This window comes from Lissotriton vulgaris, chromosome 2_1 (genome assembly GCF_964263255.1).
Source record: "Lissotriton vulgaris chromosome 2_1, aLisVul1.2, whole genome shotgun sequence".
NCBI lineage: Eukaryota > Metazoa > Chordata > Amphibia > Caudata > Salamandridae > Lissotriton > Lissotriton vulgaris.
This window is the reverse complement of record NC_141687.1, coordinates 1,759,488,072-1,759,512,405: the sequence shown is the minus strand read 5'-3', so window position 1 is coordinate 1,759,512,405 and position 24,334 is coordinate 1,759,488,072. Positions and strand designations below refer to the sequence as shown.

General features: G+C 46.2%; 1 protein-coding gene across 1 annotated transcript in view; it reads right to left on the bottom strand.

Annotated features, from left to right (window-relative positions):
* PGGHG (protein-glucosylgalactosylhydroxylysine glucosidase) overlaps window positions 1-21,040 on the bottom strand; it is a 328,346-nt gene extending 307,306 nt beyond the window's left edge. The window contains exon 1 of the mRNA XM_086957811.1: window positions 20,833-21,040. The gene's annotated coding sequence lies outside the window, so the exon portion shown is untranslated. The remainder of the gene's footprint in view (window positions 1-20,832) is intronic.
* Window positions 21,041-24,334: the final 3,294 nt, after the last annotated feature.

The following is a 24,334-nucleotide window of genomic DNA, read 5'->3' as shown; positions in this document are numbered from 1 at the left end:
GCCTAGTCTTTCTGTGGGCTGTCTTGAATTTAAACATCATGGATGGAATGGGATTGTGCTGATTTTGCAGTGTTTTTCGATTTTTGGGGGTGTTCATGGGGAGGGACATGCCATGTGGCTGGTGGCCATTTTGAGTGCAGCTACAGGCACTGGCCATGTGCTGGCAGGCAAGTGGCCATTTTGAATGCAGGCTTTGTTGTTAGGCCTCCAACCATTTTGCCTACTTTTCAACCTTTATTTATGCCAGGGGTAGTGAGTCTTGCATGGGCCTAGTATTTCTGTGGGTTGTCTTGAATTTAAACATCATGGAGGCCATAGATGAATTGGGATTGTGCTGATTTTTCTGTGTTTTTCGATTTTTTTTTTTGTAAAATTTTGTGTTTTTCGATTTTTGACCTGTTGTTGGGGCCTTGACCAGGGGTAGTGAGTGGTGCATGGGGCCTAGTCTTTCTGTGGGCTGTCTTGAATTTAAACATCATGGATGGAATGGGATTGTGCTGATTTTGCAGTGTTTTTCGATTTTTGGGGGTGTTCATGGGGAGGGACATGCCATGTGGCTGGTGGCCATTTTGAGTGCAGCTACAGGCACTGGCCATGTGCTGGCAGGCAAGTGGCCATTTTGAATGCAGGCTTTGTTGTTAGGCCTCCAACCATTTTGCCTACTTTTCAACCTTTATTTATGCCAGGGGTAGTGAGTCTTGCATGGGCCTAGTATTTCTGTGGGTTGTCTTGAATTTAAACATCATGGAGGCCATAGATGAATTGGGATTGTGCTGATTTTTCTGTGTTTTTCGATTTTTTTTTTTTGTAAAATTTTGTGTTTTTCGATTTTTGACCTGTTGTTGGGGCCTTGACCAGGGGTAGTGAGTGGTGCATGGGGCCTAGTCTTTCTGTGGGCTGTCTTGAATTTAAACATCATGGATGGAATGGGATTGTGCTGATTTTGCAGTGTTTTTCGATTTTTGGGGGTGTTCATGGGGAGGGACATGCCATGTGGCTGGTGGCCATTTTGAGTGCAGCTACAGGCACTTGCCATGTGCTGGCAGGCAAGTGGCCATTTTGAATGCAGGCTTTGTTGTTAGGCCTCCAACCATTTTGCCTACTTTTCAACCTTTATTTATGCCAGGGGTAGTGAGTCTTGCATGGGCCTAGTATTTCTGTGGGTTGTCTTGAATTTAAACATCATGGAGGCCATAGATGAATTGGGATTGTGCTGATTTTTCTGTGTTTTTCGATTTTTTTTTTTTGTAAAATTTTGTGTTTTTCGATTTTTGACCTGTTGTTGGGGCCTTGACCAGGGGTAGTGAGTGGTGCATGGGGCCTAGTCTTTCTGTGGGCTGTCTTGAATTTAAACATCATGGATGGAATGGGATTGTGCTGATTTTGCAGTGTTTTTCGATTTTTGGGGGTGTTCATGGGGAGGGACATGCCATGTGGCTGGTGGCCATTTTGAGTGCAGCTACAGGCACTGGCCATGTGCTGGCAGGCAAGTGGCCATTTTGAATGCAGGCTTTGTTGTTAGGCCTCCAACCATTTTGCCTACTTTTCAACCTTTATTTATGCCAGGGGTAGTGAGTCTTGCATGGGCCTAGTATTTCTGTGGGTTGTCTTGAATTTAAACATCATGGAGGCCATAGATGAATTGGGATTGTGCTGATTTTTCTGTGTTTTTCGATTTTTTTTTTTTGTAAAATTTTGTGTTTTTCGATTTTTGACCTGTTGTTGGGGCCTTGACCAGGGGTAGTGAGTGGTGCATGGGGCCTAGTCTTTCTGTGGGCTGTCTTGAATTTAAACATCATGGATGGAATGGGATTGTGCTGATTTTGCAGTGTTTTTCGATTTTTGGGGGTGTTCATGGGGAGGGACATGCCATGTGGCTGGTGGCCATTTTGAGTGCAGCTACAGGCACTGGCCATGTGCTTGGCAGGCAAGTGGCCATTTTGAATGCAGGCTTTGTTGTTAGGCCTCCAACCATTTTGCCTACTTTTCAACCTTTATTTATGCCCAGGGGTAGTGAGTCTTGCATGGGCCTAGTCTTTCTGTGGGTTGTCTTGAATTTAAACATTATGGAGGGCATGGATGGATTGGGATTGTGCTGATTTTGCAGTGTTTTTCGATTTTTTTGTGCTCTATAACTGAACTGATGTTCCTCTGTCTTCCATTTTTTTTAGGTGCACAAGACTCAAGAGAACCACCAGTGCCAGGAAGAAGTCCTGCAGCGGTGTGTGTGTGCAGCATAACGTCACGCGACGTCACGTCTGGCCTCAGACAACTCTACAATTCGTGCAACTGCGGCCTGCTGTCTGACCTGCTCTGAAGAAGATGGCCCCAAAGAAAGTTCTCCGTAGCTCCTCTAGCAAGAAAGTTGCTAGTAAGGAGCAGAAGAAGCAAGTTACCAAGGAGGCTGGTGTGCCACCCGCCACTTTTTTTGGGAGCAAAAAAAAAAGTACGCCTGCAGCAGCAGGATCTGCTGGGGACCAACCTGAGAGCAGCACCCCTGCTCCATTGGGTTCAGTGCCTCCACCACCACGCCAACTTAAGTCAAAGCCCTTGAGTGCTTCAGAGGCAGTCAGTGTACTTCTCCAATCACCATCGACCAGTGATGTTGGCTCATCGCAAGAAAGTAGCAGCAATGTCCCTGAATCAACACAGGTTGTTGTAACTCATCTGACAAGTGTTGAACAACCACAGCCGCAACAACAACACCATGTGCAAGTACACGCCCAAGTACATGTGGAAGGAGAGGCAGCAAAAGGAGATGCGCAAGCAAAGGTGCATGGACGTTCACAAGTGCCCACAATAGTTGTTCCTCCCGAAGTAGGGGCACATTTGGAAATCGACAATGAAGCTGAGGTATCATTGGAAGCCACTCCTCCTGATGATCATTCATTGTCTTCCACATCCCTAGCAAGGAAAAGATCAAGGGGGGTGTCTACATCTTCTTCAAGCCCACCTCGTTCTGGTGCAAGTGATCTGTCTTGGGAACCACGACAACTGCGGTCTGACAGTGAGGCAGAGGCACACCATGATCTGCCACCGGTACCTAAGCGTAAAAGGAAGGTCGTCCAAAAACTCAAACCTATGGAGTGTGATGAGGCTCAACAAGAAGTGACAGATACTGCTGGTGATGAAGCCTCTCACGATGACGACGAGGCAGTCATCACAAAGGTCACTGCAGCCCCACCGGGCATGCAGCAAAGAGACATTTTGACCCTATCCCGAGAAGCTGCTGAGCGTGATGATGATGTCGGCGAGGAGGCAATGGAAATGGAATCATTAGATTTGGAGTTAAGTAGTACACCAAAACCTACCGCTTCCATATTTCTTCCTCGCAAGAAGGTACCCACCTCGTCCTCGACCTCAATTCGTGGTGGTGAAAGTGCAAAACGTACTGAAGTTCGGCAATCCACATCCTCCACTTCATCTGTCATTAGCAGCAGGACCACCACCACCAGTATCGCCGCCTCCTCCGGCCCCCGAAGACATTTCAAGTCTCCAGTTTGGGACTTCTTTAGTGTTTGCCCAAAAAAGGAAAACGTAGCCATTTGTAGCCTTTGTAAGCTTCGATTTAGTCGTGGTAAGCTTGGTTCTAACTATGGTACCGGAGGCCAGAGAGGTCATCTTGAGAGAAGGCACCCTGTCGAATGGTTTCCGCACCTAGAGGCGGTCAAGAAAGCCGGAATTGCACGTAATGAAAACGTTGATTTGTCATCTGCTGATGACGAGGAGGTAGAAGACGATTCAAACACTTCACTTACACCCAGTTCCCATGTCAGCAGCACACCCCATGGGAGCCACACTAAGAGTGTGGGAGAGAGTGAGACATCAATGCGGAAAAGTTCATCAGCGAGCGTAACTGGGTCGAAGAGATCATCATCATCCCGTAAATCATTGGTCCAGGGCAACATTAAAAAGATGTTGTTTACAGAAGCGCAATATGAACGCAACCACCCAATGACCCGTCTGTATAACACTAAGCTGGCTAAAATGCTAGCTCTGGACCTTCTCCCTTTTTCTTTTGTAGAAGGGGTTGGTTTTCTAGAATTAGTGACAGTGCTCTGCCCTAAATGGAAGGTTCCTAGCCGGTTCTATTTTGCCCGAGTTGCGGTTCCAGCACTACATGAAGATGTTCTGGAGGTGATTGGGGCAGCTTTGCAGAAGAGTGCTGTTCACACTATACATCTGACAACAGACATGTGGACCAGTGGCGCAGGCGCTGATTACATGTGCATCACTGCACACTGGGTCTCTTTTTCAGGGGCTAAAGCAAAGCTAAACTCAGGTGTTGACACTAACATTGTTTTTAAAGGTGCTCGGAAACATGCAACACTAGCCATGTTTGGTTTGGAGAAACGTCACACAGCAGAAAACATTTTGGATGTCTTTAACACAAAGGTCCTTAACTGTCTGTCCCCACTAAAACGCAAGGTTGGTTATGTTTCCACAGACAATGGCTCCAATATAGTTAAGGCCATGAGGGACGGTTACTATTTCAGAGTGCCGTGTTTGGCGCACTGTATAAACCTGGTTGTCCAAAAATTCTTGGGTAATAAACGCAGTGCAGCGTACAGTGTATTGGAGAACTGCCGAAAAATTTGCAAGCATTTCAGGCATTCTTTTAAGGCCCGCAAGCAGCTGAGGAGCATGCTATATCAAAGTCAAATGCCAGTGAAAGCACTCATCCAGGAGGTGGTAACACGTTGGAACTCAACCTTCTACATGCTTGAGCGTCTGTATGAGCAGTATACGCAACTCGATCAATTTTTCTTGAAAGAGGGTATAGAGGAGCTGAGGATGGGTGGGCCGCAATGGAACATAGTTGAAAGCCTAACACGCATGCTTCGTCCTTTTGAGGTCTTCACACGTGCAGTCAGCAAGGAGGACTCTAATTTGGGAAAAGCTATCCCATTGTTGTACATGCTGGAGGACCAACTGAAGGAGGTGTGTTCTGTGTTTCGAAAAGATGACAAAAAGAAAGACTCTTTGCTTCTGGCTGAGACATTATTAGAGCTCCTACAAGGTGATGAACGTCTTCAAAAGATCCACTCAGAACAGCATTACATTTGTGCTACTATTCTGGATCCACGCTACAAAAAGGCGCTGGCAGGCAGAGCATTCTTTCCTTTTGCTGATGAAGATGTTACAAAGTACAAACGTTGGCTAGCCTTGTCAGCCAAGAAGTTTGAAACAGAACGGCTGGAAATTGAAGGAAATGGCAGTACATCAGCAGGCCATCCCCAGTCAAAACAATCCACTTCTGCACCTGTGGCTGTGGCACAAGTGACCTCTCAGCCGTTAAAGACACCGGCAACCGCATCATCTGCACGAAAGACAGCAGAAACATTGGAGGCTGAAGAGGATTGGCTAGCTCTGCGTGGGTTTGGTTCTCAAAAGGCCAGAGGCACAGCAAGAGCTACGCAAAGTGGAGGAACCTTGGAGGAGGACCTTGAGTCGATGGTGAAGGACTATCTGAATGACTCCACAGAGGTCTATGTTAATTCTGACCCATTGGCGTATTGGCATGGGAAAAAAGAATTGTGGCCACAGCTCACCAACCTGGCTTTAAACTACTTGTCTTGCCCACTCGCAAGTGTGTCTTCTGAACGGGTTTTCAGTGCGGCTGGTGGGATTGTAACTCCCAAACGGAGCCGCCTCTCGCCCAAAAATGTGGAGAGGTTAACAATGATCAAGATGAATCAGCACCTCATACCACCAGATATAAGAGTACGAGAGAGCGTGCCGGATGAAGAGGAGGTGGCCAGCACCATAGATGAGGGAATTTCTACTCTGTCAGGTGGCACTGACCTCACCCGGGCTGAATTCGCAGAGTATGATGACGAAGCCTTATTCTTATTCCTGGACCGTGATTCCGACTTCGAGCCCTGAAAATGAGACAACGAATCAATAACTTTCTTTTTCATCCTTATTCACTTTTATTCCTGTGTGTCTGTCTTTCTTTGTTGTGCACAGTTAATATAATTCAAACTTTAATCAGATAATCACAAAGACAAGCCCATCAGCAGAACTGTCTTCACTTGTTTGCTAATTTATTTGAAGGTGCCGCAGTCTGCATTCCTCAGGTTCACAAGTTCAGAAGAACATGCTCCTCTATCCTCCTCCTCCAGACTCCTATTTCCATCAAAGCAGAGGGCTGGTTTACGCCCAATGAAGAAAGACTCAGCACTTGTGGGGGTGTTGTTCTACCTCTTTGCAGGTGAGTTGACGGGTCTGGGGCCATTGCTGGGAAGCACTAAAAGTGGTTTGTGCCAAATCCGAGGCGGAAATTTTTTTGTGTTTTTGATGACTTGCTTGCCTTTGAGGTGCTCTTAGGGGGGGTTCCGTCTGTTTGTGGGTGAGTTTCATGGTCTGAGAGCATTGCTGGGACACTCTAATCTTGATTGCATTTGCTTTTCAGGAAATCCGTCGTGCCAACCCCGACTTATGGCCCAGCTACGCAGCGCGTTTGGACCGAAGGCCCAGAAATATTGCAAGTATGAGAGTTTGCTTTTGGCCTGTTTGGGGGTGTTATACTTCTTGGCGGGTGGGTTGCCGGGTCTTGGGGCATTCCTGGGAAGGTCTAATACCGGGTAGAAGTGGTTGGGACTAAATCCAGGCCGATTTTTTTTTGGGCTATTTCTGACATTTTGCTCTATGTAGCGTTTTCGGGGGCCTGTTTGGGGGGCTTCCTGGTGTTTGCGGGTGAGTTTCGTGGTCTGGGAGCACTGCTGGGACACTCTAATCTTGATTGCATTTGCTTTTCAGGAAATCCGTCGTGCCAACCCCGACTTATGGCCCAGCTACGCAGCGCGTTTGGACCGAAGGCCCAGAAATATTGCAAGTATGAGAGTTTGCTTTTGGCCTGTTTGGGGGTGTTATACTTCTTGGCGGGTGGGTTGCCGGGTCTTGGGGCATTCCTGGGAAGGTCTAATACCGGGTAGAAGTGGTTGGGACAAAATCCAGGCCGATTTTTTTTTGGGCTATTTCTGACATTTTGCTCTATGTAGCGTTTTCGGGGGCCTGTTTGGGGGGCTTCCTGGTGTTTCTGGGTGAGTTTCGTGGTCTGGGAGCACTGCTGGGACACTCTAATCTTGATTGCATTTGCTTTTCAGGAAATCCGTCGTGCCAACCCCGACTTATGGCCTAGCTACGCAGCGCGTTTGGACCGAAGGCCCAGAAATATTGCAAGTATGAGATTTTGCTTTTGGCCTGTTTGGGGGTGTTATGCTTCTTGGCGGGTGGGTTGCCGGGTCTTGGGGCATTCCTGGGAAGGTCTAATACCGGGTAGAAGTGGTTGGGACAAAATCCAGGCCGATTTTTTTTGGGCTATTTCAGACATTTTGCTCTATGTAGCGTTTTCGGGGGCCTGTTTGGGGGGCTTCCTGGTGTTTGCGGGTGAGTTTCGTGGTCTGGGAGCACTGCTGGGACACTCTAATCTTGATTGCATTTGCTTTTCAGGAAATCCGTCGTGCCAACCCCGACTTATGGCCTAGCTACGCAGCGCGTTTGGACCGAAGGCCCAGAAATATTGCAAGTATGAGATTTTGCTTTTGGCCTGTTTGGGGGTGTTATGCTTCTTGGCGGGTGGGTTGCCGGGTCTTGGGGCATTCCTGGGAAGGTCTAATACCGGGTAGAAGTGGTTGGGACAAAATCCAGGCCGATTTTTTTTGGGCTATTTCAGACATTTTGCTCTATGTAGCGTTTTCGGGGGCCTGTTTGGGGGGCTTCCTGGTGTTTGCGGGTGAGTTTCGTGGTCTGGGAGCACTGCTGGGACACTCTAATCTTGATTGCATTTGCTTTTCAGGAAATCCGTCGTGCCAACCCCGACTTATGGCCTAGCTACGCAGCGCGTTTGGACCGAAGGCCCAGAAATATTGCAAGTATGAGATTTTGCTTTTGGCCTGTTTGGGGGTGTTATGCTTCTTGGCGGGTGGGTTGCCGGGTCTTGGGGCATTCCTGGGAAGGTCTAATACCGGGTAGAAGTGGTTGGGACAAAATCCAGGCCGATTTTTTTTTGGGCTATTTCTGACATTTTGCTCTATGTAGCGTTTTCGGGGGCCTGTTTGGGGGGCTTCCTGGTGTTTGCGGGTGAGTTTCGTGGTGTGGGAGCACTGCTGGCTATATATACTTTACTTTGCAAGAGGTTTGAAGCAAATCCATGGTGGCTGAGGGGACTTAGGGCCTAGCTGCAGAGCGCGCGCGGAGTGATTTGGGAAATTTGTGAAAAAGTGACTAAGTCCCCATTTTTGTACTTTTGCTCTTTGGCTGTTTGGGGGTCTTCTACTCGTTTTCTCCTGGGTTGACGGCTCTGGGGCCATTGCTGGGAAGCTCTAATACCGGATAAAAGTGTTTTGGACCAAATCCCAGGCGGAATTTTTTTTGTGTTTTTGATGACTTGCTTGCCTTTGAGGTGCTCTTAGGGGGGGTTCCGTCTGTTTGCGGGTGAGTTTCGTGGTCTGGGAGCACTGCTGGGACACTCTAATCTTGATTGCATTTGCTTTTCAGGAAATCCGTCGTGCCAACCCCGACTTATGGCCTAGCTACGCAGCGCGTTTGGACCGAAGGCCCAGAAATATTGCAAGTATGAGATTTTGCTTTTGGCCTGTTTGGGGGTGTTACGCTTCTTGGCGGGTGGGTTGCCGGGTCTTGGGGCATTCCTGGGAAGGTCTAATACCGGGTAGAAGTGGTTGGGACAAAATCCGCGCGGAAAAGCCTTTAGTTTTGGCACTTTTTGTAACTTAGGGTTCGTTAGGGTTAGCCCTAGCAGCAGGATTGCATGTGTTTCGGGGTGTTCTAGATTTTTCAAACTGAGTTCTGGGGTCTTAGAGCACTCGTGAGAATGTGTAATTTTGGTTGCAAGTCATTTGAAGAAAATCCATGGTGGGAAAGGGGGGATTTGGCATAGTTAAAGAAAGCCTTTGCCACTATTCTTAACTTAGGGTTCGTTAGGGTTAGCAGTATTTCTATTGCATGTGTTTGAGTGGGGGGGATTTCGAGTCTTGGAGCGATGCTGGCTATGGCTACTTTTGCTTGGTTGCTTGCAAGTGGTTTGAATGCAATCCACGGTGGGTAATGGGTAATTAGGGTACTTCGGCCTACTTTTACTTTCAAAGTAAGTTTTGTCACCAGTTTTCTGCTAGGCCTCGTTTTTTGAGATTTGATTGGGGGTCTTCTACATTTTTGCGACTGGCTTTAGTAAGGGTCTGGGTGGGAGCACTGCTAGGAAGATCTAATTTTGTTCTAAAACACAGTTTACAGTACACCTAGCTTGAGGGGCAAGATCCGATACATTAATTTGCCCATACATCCTTCAAAAGGTGACTCAGAGTACGCACTTTCAAAAACATTGTACTGTCTACTAGGAAAAACAAATTGTGACTTTTTGCACTCCACAGCCTACATGCCTTATATTTATTTATCAGTGGTGTTGTAATATTATATCACTTCCTGTTTTTCGTTGAATAATTACAGGCCGGGTTTCAGTCTCTGCAATGGGGAAAAAAGGATGGAGTCAGGCTTCACAGTAGCGAGCCACAATTCAGCATCAGGCAGGCAGTGGACAGGGTGTCTTCTGGTGACCAACATCGATGGACGAAGCGTCGGCTGCAATGGAGGAGTGCCGCTAATAGGAGGATTTTTTTTCTGCGGGCAACTTACTTACCACTTCCAACAGGACCACTACAACCACATAGATACAGTATCCCTTGCCTTTTTCTCTGACTGTGACTGCATTTCTTGGCTCTCTCTCTGCTTCTACATTGATCCCTTAACACATCACTTAGTCCACTCCACTATCACATCTGCACCACACATAGTCATTTGTAAGTGCTCCTACGTAATTCGCAAGTCGCAGCACGCCCCAGGCCGTAGAGGACTGGGATGGCCCCAATGATGAAGCATGTCACCAAGGGGCAACCCTGGTGAGTGAGGGGACACCTAGAAAAAAAGCAATTTCTCCTTTTCTATCTACTATACCTTCTGTCAGGTTACGCAGCCCCTAAGCGCCTACCGTACTATGAAACTACATTTCCCATGAGTAGGCGGGAGACTTGCAGACTATTTAGTGAGACTATATGAGAGTACCCTTGTATGTTAGGACAGCACTTCACTGATGCCTGTCTTGTCTTCTGTTACAGGTATCCTTTCCCTGCTGACCCTACCTTTACCCATCCCACATTTTTTATTTTAGTTTGTTATTTTTCTCCCCCGCCTAATGCCTCGAACACCCTGTGTTTACACTTCTGGGTGTTGGTGACATTTGGAAGTGGAACCATATTTGCATCGACTGGATCACGGGGAGTAAACCTGACACCTTCCAGACCAACCCCATTGAGTGTTGTTGTGAATGGATTTATAGTGACCAGCAAGGCTCTCAGGTATCTGGCTACAGAGACCTTATGTTGAATATAGTTATCAATATTTCCACCCACGCCCTGTACTGTCGCATTCTTTCTTCCACAGTTGTCGAAAGTACTAATTACTTTTAACTGACATGCATGCAGTTACAGTAGTGTATGCACTTTCAAAGATTGATGGATAGGTTTGTACCCAAAGATTTGTTTATGTTCACAATTGTTCGTCCATGCTGTGCTACTTTTTCTTGTCTCCCAAAACCTTTCCCAAAAACCCCCGTACCCATCCATTTTTCAAACCCTAACCCTCTTCCCCCGGGCTGTGTGGTTTTGATTGATGTGTGACTAAATTACAGCAATAAATCCACACACTTGCTGGGGAGGATAAGGTGATAGCAACAGGCTGGTGAAGAAATCCGATGATATATTCTTACTCTGCTTGACAAAGACCCATGGCTAATGTCAAAGAACTTCAACCGAATTAGTTATACTTTAACATTTGTTAGGCTACAACGTGGCACTGTTCTAGTGTACTTCTGTCACCTGCTATATTCTGTATTGTACCTTTGTATTGCTCAGGAGCACAAACCAGATTTCATTTTCTTTTTTTCATAGGCAAGCAACTGCCACTGTGTCACACCACTAGTACCACCGCTATGAGGAAATTTTATCCGCCCAGGATTGCCAACCTTATTTGCTGTTTCCCGTGGAGCCAGCCCTGGGCCTAGCCCTACTTGCAAACAGAAATTACAGGTAAGATAGGCGTTTGGTTGGAGGTAGTATAATGGAGTATTAGGAGAGACGAGAGATTTGATTGACGGTAGTACTACTAAAGTCCTAGGACTATTCAGGAAAACAAACTTACTGTTATGTTAAACCCCCACCCACCAGACTCAAAAGCAGTAAAAAACAGGTATGGTCAGATAAAGTTTCAAAAAGTATATTTTTATAGCCCTAACAAAAGAATCTCCCGCAAGACCCTCCCTAACCCCAACGATTGTCCTTCAAAAGTCCCCAAAAATCACAACTCCCAATTCCCACCCCCCAAAAGTCTCTAAAAAAGGGGCAAGGGACACTATGGCAGGGTGCTGTTGGAATTAGCAGCCAGGGCATCATGCTCCTTGCGGAGGGTGGCAAGTTCGAAGCGGAGGCCCTCCACCACGTTCTTATAATTATGGACCTCCTGCTCCAGGTAGGACAGTCTGAGGGATAAGCGGCGCCGGTGTGCCTTGCAATTCCTGTGAGGGGCAGCTGCTTTCTTTGCTGCTGGGCGGTGGCGTTTGGCTTTGGTAGCCCGGCTCCGTACCGCTGGAGCACTGCGCTGGCTGGCAGCCCGCACGGAGGAGGAGGCAGCTGTCCCAGTGGACGTTGTTGTTGTTCCAGACTGCGTCTCCTCCTCCTCCAGGGCCACCAGCCGCCGATATTCAGCAACAGTGGCATCCAGCCTCCGTTGCCGGGCCATTCGAGCCTGCTCCTTCCTCCTTGATGGTGTCTTGGATTTGGAAGGAGCAACTACATGAAAAAAGAAAGACATAGTCTGTAACCAATGCTCCTTAAGATTAACACAAAATGATTGAGCAGAAAGTTGTCACAGTACAAGTAGCAAATTGAAAGCACAGTGCATAACTATTGAGGACAGTATCTATGTAACCTCCGACTTCTTCATCCTTGCTCTAACATTAGTGGGAGTTTAAGGAACAAATTCTACGAGCACTATGGACTTCTATTACAGTCGACTATGACAGTACACCACTCTTATTCTTCTTCTTCTCTCTTGTTTAGGACAATTGGTACGTTATCTTATGCAAGACGGCATAATGCCAGCGCAGTGAACTTGCACCCGAGAAAAACAGACGCACACCATGGTGAGTGAGACAGACTTGCGTTACTGTACCGGTCCAGTACATGCAGGTGGTGAAGCTCTTACTTTTCTATTACGGGTGGCACTGAGAATACTCTGTTAAAAGGGCTACTGCTTAATTAATTTAGCTTTCACCCTACAGTGCAAATGAGTATTAGAAAAGGAAAATGAAGAAGCTAAATTATCTGATTATCTATCACTTCACATGGGATGTATTTGATGACATATGGGATGACTTTAGGTGCTTTGCTTATTATTGAGTGAACAGTGATACCCCCACACATGAATGACGTACTACTACTAAACTAAAGTTATTAAGGGAGGTAGGGAGTGCCCACCGTAATAACTGGATATATGCTGTGCTTGCAGTTGCAATACAAACTACTGCTACTATTCATGGTAGTCTTTGGACAACGTTACAACTTCTTTTCCTTGCCTTTCCTACACTGGAACGGACGTGCGGGTGCGGTGTTACATGCTCTTCAAAGTAACACTTAGTTCATCCAGTGACCGTCTACTCTCTCTAGATTCACATATGCTATCTAAGAGTCAGATAGTACCATGAATGATCCAGGCATCCATCCATTCAAAGTATATTGCACACATACAGTTTCTGTCTCACCCACCCAGGCTGTTCTCCTTCCACCCATCCTTGCTTCATCATTCACCCAGCCATGCACCATACCATTTTCTTACCTTCCCAGCCACCTCGGGGACCAAGCAAACACATATCATTCTTCTTTGCCAGTCATCATTACATTTCTCGTGCTTCCACACTTACTTACACCCTTCTTTCGCTTTTCGTTCATCCCATCCATCAAGTTCACCTCAGATCTGATTGGGATTCTTCTCGCCAAAAACTTCACAGCTAAGTCGAAGTACATTTAGAGGAGGCTACTACCTGCTTTTTTTATAATACACCCGTGCAGAAAGCACACTCTGCAGTCTTCAATCTCAATGACTAAGGAATGTATAGCTTACCTCTGCCCGCCACCACCGTGTGAACCCTCACAGGCATGTCCTTTTCCGGCACTTGCACCGCCTCCTCCCCAGAGTTGTCCTCCTCGTCCAATGCCACCACCTCCGCGCTGGCCCCGTCTCCAGATGTTCCACCTACAAAGTACATTTAATAATGTTAGAATACACCACTCACTACTATATAATATTTGGTCTAGGAGGAAGAAAGAAATGTGAAAAAAAGTGTACAATTTAATAATTTTTGACTGTCTACTCTAGAGTAAAAAGGTCCCTTTTTCCAGGGAAGGCTGTTGTCTTGCTGCACTTTTTGGCACAACTGATGAATGTTTGCTTTTTACTTTTTAACACGCACCACTTTTTCTCCTAACAGACAGAACCTTGACTTCTAAGAACACGAGCAGGATCAAGTTCAAACCAGGTGAGAGCTCGGCTCGACCACAAGAAATGTGTCCAATTAATCGTCAGCACTAAGCACTTTTCCATTTTCAGTTACACGTTCACTTTTATGACAAACTTGAATTTAATAAATGTGTTTACTTTTAATAAAGCTTTTAAACTTAAATAGAGTCTGTGGTTTTTGGTCCTCCAGACTAGAGTGGATGAGCTAAAGGTTTTCGAATTTTTGCAAGCATGAGTCCGTGCCTCTGCCATCGGTGACTTTGGGAGCTAAATGACTCTGCCACACTATCTAGTCAGTAAGGAGATTGGGGCCGGGGTTCAACTACAAAGTCTGTTATCACTGAGGTATGTGGAAAGTCTAACAGTTACAGCACCTATTATAATTGATAAGCTAAGCGATGCATTATTTAGTGTCCATAGTTCTGTTTGTGCAGATTTGTCCCTGCAACAGTAGTAGAATGGATTGTCCTATCCAAACCAAAAGTAAAGTAGTATCTTATTATTTCTTGGTGGTGGTCATTCACCTTTTTATTGTTGGCAATGGTCAAAGCATAAACATTTAGAATACTTGAAAAGACAATATGGACAATCCCAGAGGACTACACTCAGTGCATAGAGCTATTGCTGACTAGAATGGGAGTCCAATGGAAATGCCAAATGTGCAATCTTAGTTAGCTACACAGACAGACTAATAAGAATAATCTAGTAATACCACACGGAGTCATAGGGATAAGAATTTAGATCCTGTCTACAAGAAGATCAAAGACGATTTAGAAAAAATCGAATGAGGAACGCTAGGAAAAAATAAGTACTCTATATTAAAATTAAAACTTACTGGGGCCAGCAAAGGAGCCCTCGACTGCCCGGTCCTGGCCTGCATCGACAACAGCACCCTCCTCCTCCTCCTCCTGTGTCCTCCTCTTGCCCCTGGGGGAAGCTGATGTACAACATGAAAGAAAGAAAAACAGAAAACATGGATGATATTTATTTCTCAACCAAATCAAACATTTAAAAAAGAACTAACAAAGTAACAAAATATTTTTGCGAAATAGCAAATAGGGAACGACTCCACGGGATATATTATTGACCAATCTCATGTGGTCGACTACGTCATTACTTTAGTATTGCTTGATTTGCGGACCGTCGAATTGGAAACTACCCTATGTAACTCACTAAACAAAGTACTAAAAAGGTTTGCCTAGGATTGGCAGGCAGCAGTCCGCAGCACGCAAAGTGACAGCCAAAGTCCATTGTGATTGAAGATCAGCGACAACACTAAAGTTTCCTACTACATTCACCAGTCATTAAAATACTCAAACTATTAATCCACCACCACTATTTCTTCTTATCGCCATGTGTACAAAGGAAGGACTGGACTTGAGTCTGTAGGGGCTGATTTATAAGGCCCTTGCGGCTCTTTTGCTCCATTGTTGCGTGACTTTTGTGACGCAGCGACAGCACATAAGAGGCGCAATGGTGCGGCGTATATTAACAACGTGACGCATCTGGGAGATGCATCACGTTGTAAAGCCCTGCGCCAATAGGGGTGTTCCGGCGCAAGGGAGGGCGTTCCTGCGCAGGAACGCATCCTAAAAGTGGCTGAGGGAAATCTACAAGATTTCAATCAGTCACTTTGAGGACAATGATGCGTGACTCAAACCCTGCGCCTGCTTGAAGCAGACATACGGCTTGACGCAGCATTGGGGAGATAGGGCACCCCAGAGAATTGATGGAGCTGCACCATCGTTGCGACGCAACTCCAGCAATGCGCCACCTTTACGGCACAGATGCGTAACGCTTTGGTGACGTTTTGGGCCCATGGCGCGCCGCATTGTAATACGGCGCACCATGGGTGATGGTGGCGTGACGCACAATTACTGGCGCATCCCTGCAACTTTGCAGGGATGCGCCGGTAATTAAAAATCTGAACCTTAGTGTGTAGCATTGCGCAGTTCTTTCAACTACACTCATACATAATTTCACAGGCCAATGAAATGAACACAAAATCTAAAACAAATAAGCATAGTAGCAACACTACTGAGAAGGAGAGCAGTGTACCTGAAATGCACAGAAGATTTTGAAATAAAATGTACCTACAATGTAATGAGCAGCATTATTGCTCTTGTAAAAAAAACAAAAATTTGCAATATAATAACACAGCAGGAGAAAACATAGTAGTAAAGACATAGCTACTACTACTCACCAAGCCCGGGGATCTCAAGGCCAAGGAGGTCGAGCAGATCTCGCTCACGGGTCAGGACATCCGTCCAGCGGTGGGTGGCCTGGTTGTAGGTGCGCCAGACCCGAGAGTGGTGGTAAATGGCCTGGCACACCTTCTCCCACCGCTTCCGGCGCTCCCGGGCCCCGTACCCGGCACTGATCTTGCCGCCTCCCATGATGGTCCTGGGGAGGCGGCGCTGAACATAAAAAATGAGCTGGCCCACCTCCTCCGGGGTAAAGATCTCCCGTGGCATCACTAGCTCCCCCCTCAAACGCCCGCACGGGAGCCGGACACGGGGTGCGGGACCCTTCCCCTTCTCGGGATGCTTCCCGGCTCCCTTCACCATGGTCTGGGCGGAAAGGAATAAAGAAAATAGAATAGGGAAGAGAAGAAAAGAAAAGAGTTTACAAAAGTAGTTTAAAATTAACCAAAAGTAGCAGTAAACACAAAAATATAGGGCTAGAAAAATAGAGGGATAGATAATAAGTAAAATAGATAAAAAAAAACTTCAAACAAGCAAAGGATGGCAGAGATTGACAGAGGATACAAAGACCATGCCCAGAACCATAGCAATGAATGAGAAACAAGATGGCCGCGCCCGTTCACGACCGCGCGGGTAAGTTCGCGCGAGATTTTCCTTGCGAACACGCGCGAGACTGTACTAGCAAACCGCGGACTTTGCGAGATTACACTTCGCGCCCGGAAACGGAAATACGTCAGGCAAACAAGATGGCTGCGCCCTTGCACGACCGCGAGGGTAACTTCGCGTCTTGCGCTACGAGCGGCTCGCAAAAACGCACAAAACCTTGCCAACTAACACGCTGCAAAAAAAACAAATTGCATATTCGCACGAATTTGCGGCTTCCGAATCCGATCTTGCGCGTGTTCGCACCCCGCGAACCCCGCGAAATTGCAGAAAAACGAGTTTTTCAAAAGTGAAAGCACTCGGCAGGGGCAAGAGTTCAAACTCATCATTAGTAACAATTCCCGGTAGTGCTTCCTGACTGGGGCCCCTCCAGAATTCAGTTGCTAGTTGCAACAATTGTATGACCCTGCTCTGACCCTCACAGCAGGCTCATACAATAGCTACAAGTAGGCCACAAAGAAGGTCCTGGGGAAAAAAAATGCACTGCAACAGAAAGCAAAATTACAGATAAGGAAGCAGGTGCCAGACTGGAATTTTAAAACAGTGACACATTAATAAACTAACCCCAAATTAATTCATCTGAGTTGAAGCAGGGATGGTGTGCTTGCTTTTCCCCCCCATAATCTACAGTAATGATGAACCAGAGGGTGGCATTGATGTAACAGAGGGTTGCAGTGGTGAAACAGAGGGTGCTGGGAACCTGTGATGATGAACCAGACGTAGAAACAACATAATTCGCGACCGTTGCGCGACGAAATGTAAGTTCGCAATTGCGAACTGGTACGAAACCCTCGCGAACTGGCAGAAATCCTTGCGAACACAAAAAAAAAAAAAAATCCGCAAATTCGCAAGAATTCGCGGATTTTGCGGATTGCGAGTTCAAAAATCCGCAAATTCGCGAACGCGAGATCCGCAAAATTCGCCCATGCTTAGGGAGCCGGGACCCTCCGAAAGAAGCTGCCACTCCGTAACGGAGTCAACCCGCTATCTGTATTCTCCCCAGGGCCCAACAGGAGATCACTTCAGAGAAGATAGAAAGAAGAGGAAAAGCATATGGTGAAGAGCAGGAGTATCTCGCCATTTCAATAGTTCCTTGTGAAATACCTTATTCACACACTTACATCTGGCATTCTCACAGTGCCTGCCATCTCTTACAAAAGGGCCTTGAACAAAGTAAAAAAAAAAAAAAAAACCACCTCCAAATCATAGTTTCTCAAAAAGAACTTGTGAAGGAATAAGCTGTGTACTTTTGTTGCATTCCATTTATGTGTTAGGCTGGAGATGGCTCACAGCCAGGATGATACTTGAACGAAAGGAGGTTTGATGCTCTTAAAATCAGGCCTTTGGGCAACGCTCAAAGTAGTAATAAGAAAGACACCCTTGCAGTTTGCTACTCCTAACAGAAAGCAGACAACATCTGGGTGCTGCTGCATTGTGTCCACAGCTCTGTGAAGTACCTTGCATCTTGTGTTGGATTAACGCATACAATAAAATTCTCTGCATAACTTCGAGGTCCAAATTAATCATGAATGTCAGCTGAGCTCTAGGGTCAGCTTGAAAGAGTGATTTATTTAGGTCGCAGCCTACCAGACAGCACAGCCACCTGGTTTGCTAACAACATCTTGGGGGACATTTGGAAAGCTTCTCTGGGAATGCATTTTGTCCATTGGCTGTGTGGTTTGGAACTCACAATTACTTTATTTGTTGTTCTATTTGTTTTAGGCTGTCCAGCTTGAAATGATCCCTTATGTTGCCTATATCTATTTAATGTATTCTTCCACCAGTACTGGATTTCTGTAAACAGGCTTTTAAAACGTGTTCCTATCTTGTCACATTTGCTGTGCATTCAAAGACAGAGGTCACATGTAAGGCTAGGTCTTCTAGGGGGCTTGGTGTTTACTTTTCTTTCTCTGACTTCAAAGTGAGAGGATTTATGTGACAATCATGCTGGCTATTGGGGGTGTGCTAGAGGATGGCTGTACAATGTTCTTTTTTTCTATCACAGAACAAAATTGAAATGTCTGTAAACTACCTGTGCAGATATTTCAGAATTAGAAAAGGAGAAATAAAGCACATTTTGGTTAATTCTTAAGTGTGTGATGTAGGACTGTAAGAAAGAGGATCAATCAGAAGATTTTACTGGGCAGGTGATCATTGTGGCAGATGGCCTTCAGGGACGTATTTGTAGCAGGTGGCTGCTGATATAGTAATCAGACTCTTTAACCCCTTAAGCGCTGCCGTCGGCCAAAGGTCGATGGCAACGCTACCTCCCCAGTGCTGACGGCATTCCACCCGCGCACGGAAACGCCCGCATCGCGTGGAATTACCGCCGTGGTTAACGGGTTAAGGAAGAGCTAAATTTGCAGGAGAATCCATCATCAGAATGTCCTGCATTTTGAGGATAGTATGGTGACGGAAATACCACAGGCAGAGTCTCAGTGTCAGGTTATCTGCTCATTATAATGTGTGATGCACATGTCATGGAAATAGGGTGACCAACCGTCCGTAAATTTCACGGACCGTCCATCATTTTAGTATGATGTCCACAAGACGTCTGTAATTTGGGGATCCCAAATTACGGATGCCTTACAGACATCATACTAAAATCGAAATGGGAAATCTCAGAAAGGAATGCTGTTTCGCATGAGAGAGGCCCCTGAGTTAAAAAGATTTCACTCAGGCCTCTCGCTCTTATCTTTTAAACTGAAGAGGCTAGGCTCCCTGCAGCCGCCCCTCCCGGACCTCCCTCGGGCAGACTGTGGAGCGGCCTATTGTCAGTCTGAGACTGCAGCTGATTGTCATTCTATAAGTACTAATGGGCCCAATTGTAGTGACAGCATGTGGGGTGCCTTCTCCTGCATGGGACTAGGGCAAAGCATTCTGCTTTTGTCTTGGCGCCTTGCTGGAGAAAATACAAATAAAATAACTAACACCGTTTTCACTGTACATTTAAAAGACAGATTTCAACATACAAATAAAAAAATACAATTTATTAATGCTTATCGTTACTAGCACAAATCTTGATTGTAGAAAGGGCCCGATGTCGCTTTGCAAAGTTGCGGACATACTGAAAAACTCATTGATTGGCTCAGCAAAATATAAACTTATTTTGACTTGTATTTATTTTGGTTGTCTATTTACTTACTTATATATTATTGTGCCACCTCCTCTGATATGTCTGTAAAACGTATGTTTTGTCCCAAATTTCTGTCCTTAATTTTCACCTTCTGCCCTGAATTTTTGTCCTGAATTTTGACCCTTTGTCCTGAATTTTTACACTGACCGTCCTGAATTTGCACCCTGACAGTTGGTAACCCTACATGGAAATGCCACTCATAGGGACACTGTAAACATGGAAATGTCACACATAACCAAGTGAAAACTTGGCTATGTGCCCTGGTGTCGGCAAATTACACCAGGACAAATTCAGCTTATTTGAGAGGGTCCGCCGAACCCCAGATCCGACACAGAAATAGCTGCTGGAACTGGGATCCGGCATGATCCCCCTCATGTCCTGCACTAGTGTCATTTCGGGGATTTGGGGGGACTCCAGGCAAAACATATTTGGTGGCACCTGTTCGGAACAACTTGAAATGTTATTAACCTTTATCTGATAATTCAATCCTTCTTGATATCAACCAAATTATCTTTCAGAAACAAGGTCACATTAAAACAGTTGAAATATGCCTTTCGGGGAGGGGGCGGGGGCAAAAAAACTTACGTTGATACTGAGCAAAGAAAGACAGACAGAAGGAGAGGTAAAGAGTTTGAGATATACAAATAGAAATGACATAGAGAGAAGGGTACTTTACTTTCCTAGGAGTCATTTGGAAGGTTGGGGCTCCAGGCAATTGCCCACTTTGCCCAAGTCTTAAAAAGTCTCTGTCCTGCACTGGTATATACACACCGATCTACACAGCATCCGCTCTAACCTGTGACATATTTCAAAAGTCAGTCTGTTTGGTAACTAATGAAGTAGGACAGAACATATTTTCATATTTACTTGCTATTACATGTGTCCAATGTCTTTGGAGCAGCTTTAAACAAATGCGTCGATTGACTGTCAGACTTCCCTCCTCGTGACTCCGCCCCTCGTAACTCCACCCTTTCTGGTCCCACTCCTTGACACCCTGGCAGTGTGGGATTCCACACAGTATATTTTCTCATTTGCAGCACTGCGTGCATCTTTTTTTGTCAGTTTTGTTTCGTGGTAAAAGATAGGCTATTTCAGTTAGTGAGGTGGTTTGGGTCAGTGAGGAAGGGGTTGGGCACTTGAGTCAGGAATACTGCTGCTTCCCTAACGCGGAAGAATGCCTGTGCCGGTGGTTTCTTTAATGCAGAGGAAGGAGTGTGCGGGAAAGGAGTTGGGTAAACTCACCTCCGTCTCTCGGGAGAGAGGACTGTGTCGGGGGAGGCGTCCAGTGTAAGCTCTCCGCTCCCTCTGTCGGTCTCCGTCGTGTCCTAAGTCCGGCGCCGTGAGAAGTTGGAGTTTTGAAGTTTCCAGCACAGAGCAGGGTTTGTTTTTCGCTTCGGGATTTGGCTACTTTTTTTTGTATCCTCAGCTCACATTTCCTCCGGAAAGAGTCACGTGCCTGTGCAGAAGGAAGAAACTGCAGCCAGATGTCTTGCGGGAGGGAGTCAGATTTTTAATCTACTGAATTAGTTTACCTATTAAGCCTATTAAACCACTGGCGCTCACTGACGTCTCTTTGATTTCACCCCAGAGCCAAGACACCAGCTAAAGACATGTGGGAATGAGGCAGTGCCTACGAATGACGAACTTTAATGGGAACCCTAACAAAAATGCATGTAAAACCCCATAACATGTGCTGTGCTTCCGTATTGGAAATGTGAAGTTCTAGTGACTTTTCACCAGAGCCATATAGTGGTAGTTCATAAAGAAGCCTTATTTATTAGTTTTATTAAGTGCGATGTACCACTTGTCAGTACTTTATAGTCCAAGCCAGGAGAGGAAACCTGTAATGGACAAATATGGCAGTCACAACACCGGAACTGATCCACATTCGGTTGACAGCTGTACTGGAACTCTTAGTTTTTAGGAGTTTCAGAAACTGTGTGATTGTTCCGATCTCAAGTTACCGTACAAGGTGTTGTAGAGTTTGGGGCCTGGTACGTCCATGGGGCGTGATTCACAAAGATTGGGGTGTGGGTACGTGACATGCTCTTGCGGTGCTCCTGACTCATCCATGAATTTCAACAGTAAGCGAGGAGTGTCCCAGCTTACTTTTAGTTTACTCCTGGGATTCAGGAGTACTGCAAGAGTAGGTCCCAGCAAACTCTTTGTGACTCTGGACCATGGGGATTTGTCACCATGATTCCTCCTCTTTTAAATTACAGTTGGTTGCTGAAGCTGCAGATTCTGATTGCAGGTTTGCAGTTTGTGAATAGGGCTGCGCCAGGCTCAGCAGGTGTAACTTGTATGGATGGCGCAGGAAAGTTTGAGCAAATTCCTTGTGTAAAATGGGAGCGTGTTGAGAACTTTTGAGACAGTTTTGATATTGTCATGCTTAGTGTGACACAGTCTGGATGCCAAGTACTGTACCCTGGACAACCTGGTGATGAGCATTATAGAGACATCACATGTGTGTTAGTAATATTGCAGTGGGCAAACCTTGTCATGACAATGGTTCATATCAGCTCCACCCCCTTGGTCGTGGTCAGGACCGGACTGGAAAGCGAAACCGGCCCTGGGAAACTGCTCGGCTGCCACCCCCTTGGGCGGTAGGGGGTGTGCGGCCGAGCTATTTGCTGGGCCGGTTCCATACAATTTTGTTACATTGGCCGATATTGCCAGCCCCCGGTAACAAAAACGTCCCCCAGCCTGGCGGCCCACCCGGGAAACGCCCGGTGCCTGCTACGACCAGTCCGGCCCTGGTTGTGGTGGAGTAGTAGGAGGATTCTGCAGAATAAACAGAGCTACATTATGATTATGGCCGCTCTGTTAACTTGTGGAGTGAAAGGAAGTTCAAAGTCAAAATTTATGTCCACAATTTTGTCCGAACAGAGGATGGAGGAAAGAATATGAAGACTTAGGAACACTGGAAGGATAATGTTGATGAAGTTAGGTGGCCTGTTGTCCGACCAGAAGTGGATGTGGATCTGGAAGTGCACATAGCGGGCTCAAGAAGCTGTGCCAGCGGTTACGCAACAGGAGACAAGACTGAGATGATCCGTAGGGCACCCGCACACCACTGGGTTTGTCGATGACCCGTCTGACCCATTGTAGCAGCAGTTGGTAAGAAATGATTGAATTGTTCGCAATTCAGATCTAGATATCCTTGTCTGTTTTTCTAGCTTGTCAGGCAGTTTTGGATTTTAAAGTATATCATAAGCAGCATTGAGGTTTGGAGCATTAGAACGCTTATCCTGTCTTCTTCCATGGAGAGAAAGAAGGAAACAAACCAGCCGGAAGGGAGACATTCTAAGCAGTAAGGAAAGATTCAGATATATTCTCCTAGAATGTGAGAGTTCAAACAATAAAGTACCCATCTCCTAAGCACAGGTTAACCCACAGAGCTGAAGTAATGTAGTTAGGTGTCTTCAGATACAGGGAAGGAAAAGCCTTTCCTTTTTACATACAACCCCTAGTGACATACTTCATCATCTGGTACATCCTGGCTTTCCAGGATGGGCTCAACCATATTCCAGGGAGCGCTTTGTATATACTTTTTGTGACAGAGGATTAATATTACTACTGCAGCAGCCATTTCCTCACACCTCACAAAGGGAGTCTACTCAACAAGATTCCCCACTGAACCTCGCTCCCGCCAATGCTCTCCTCCTTATTCAAAGTTTACACTGGTCTTAGCAAGCAGGCAGATGCTGGTGCTCCAGGCTCCAGTTCAGTTGGTCTTGTATTCCCTAGGTGATGTTCCCTCACCATGCTTAGAGACTAGCAGACCTTGGCCCCCAGTCCGGGTCACAGGCGGACGTCTTGCAGAGCTTCTCCTTCTGGCACAGCCTGACTGGAGGCTTGATAGGGGACAATTTCTGGGGTCTCAAGCTCCTCTTTATATAGCCCATTTCCAGACACCAAATGTGATTTAGGGTCTGAGTCTTTGAAATTTAAGTTGGGGCCTGCTTCCGACTCTTCTGCCCTCAGTTCCTCTTAAAAGCAGTCTGTCATAGCAGGGGTGACTCCAAAGTTGATAGCCCCACAACACAGGCCACGGCAGTGAATAGAGTTCACACCTGATACTGCCATAGTGACGTGTATCAAAAGGTTAACCCAGGGCCTCAGTCCTTATCTTAATGAGTCTCTTATCAGCCCCATCGCCTCCTTCCTTTCCTTGTGACCTCTCTCTGAATCAAAGTGCACCCTCTGAAGTGTATGGGGGAAGCCTGGCTCTCCCCTCTTCAGTGTGTCCCACCTACCTTAAAGGAATGCAGCAATACACAAATCTGTCTGAGGCGATTCCTCAACCTCCTCTCCATGTTTCATTATGCAGCCCTGCGTCTCCCAAAATGGAACCCATAGTCTTCCATGTATTGATGCATTCACAGGCACAAATACACCCAGTACATTCATTTTACATACACACACTGCACAGAATTGAATCCTTCATGTTCTGTACCACTCACAGGCACATGCATGCATTCCACAGTACTGCATTATTTCTGTATTGTATCCTTCCCGGGCACACATATACCCAGTGCAGATACACCACTCCTATGCTGCTGAACACTCCACATCAAGCAGATGTAGGCCAAGGGGTGAGTTAAGCACACAGCAACAGAACTTTGAATGAGCGAGCCTGTAGGTCTCTCTCCAACTGATACGGATTAAAAATGACCTGTTCACTACTACTGATCCCTACAATGTATAATGTCACCACAGGCCCCATGCTGCTTAACTCTTG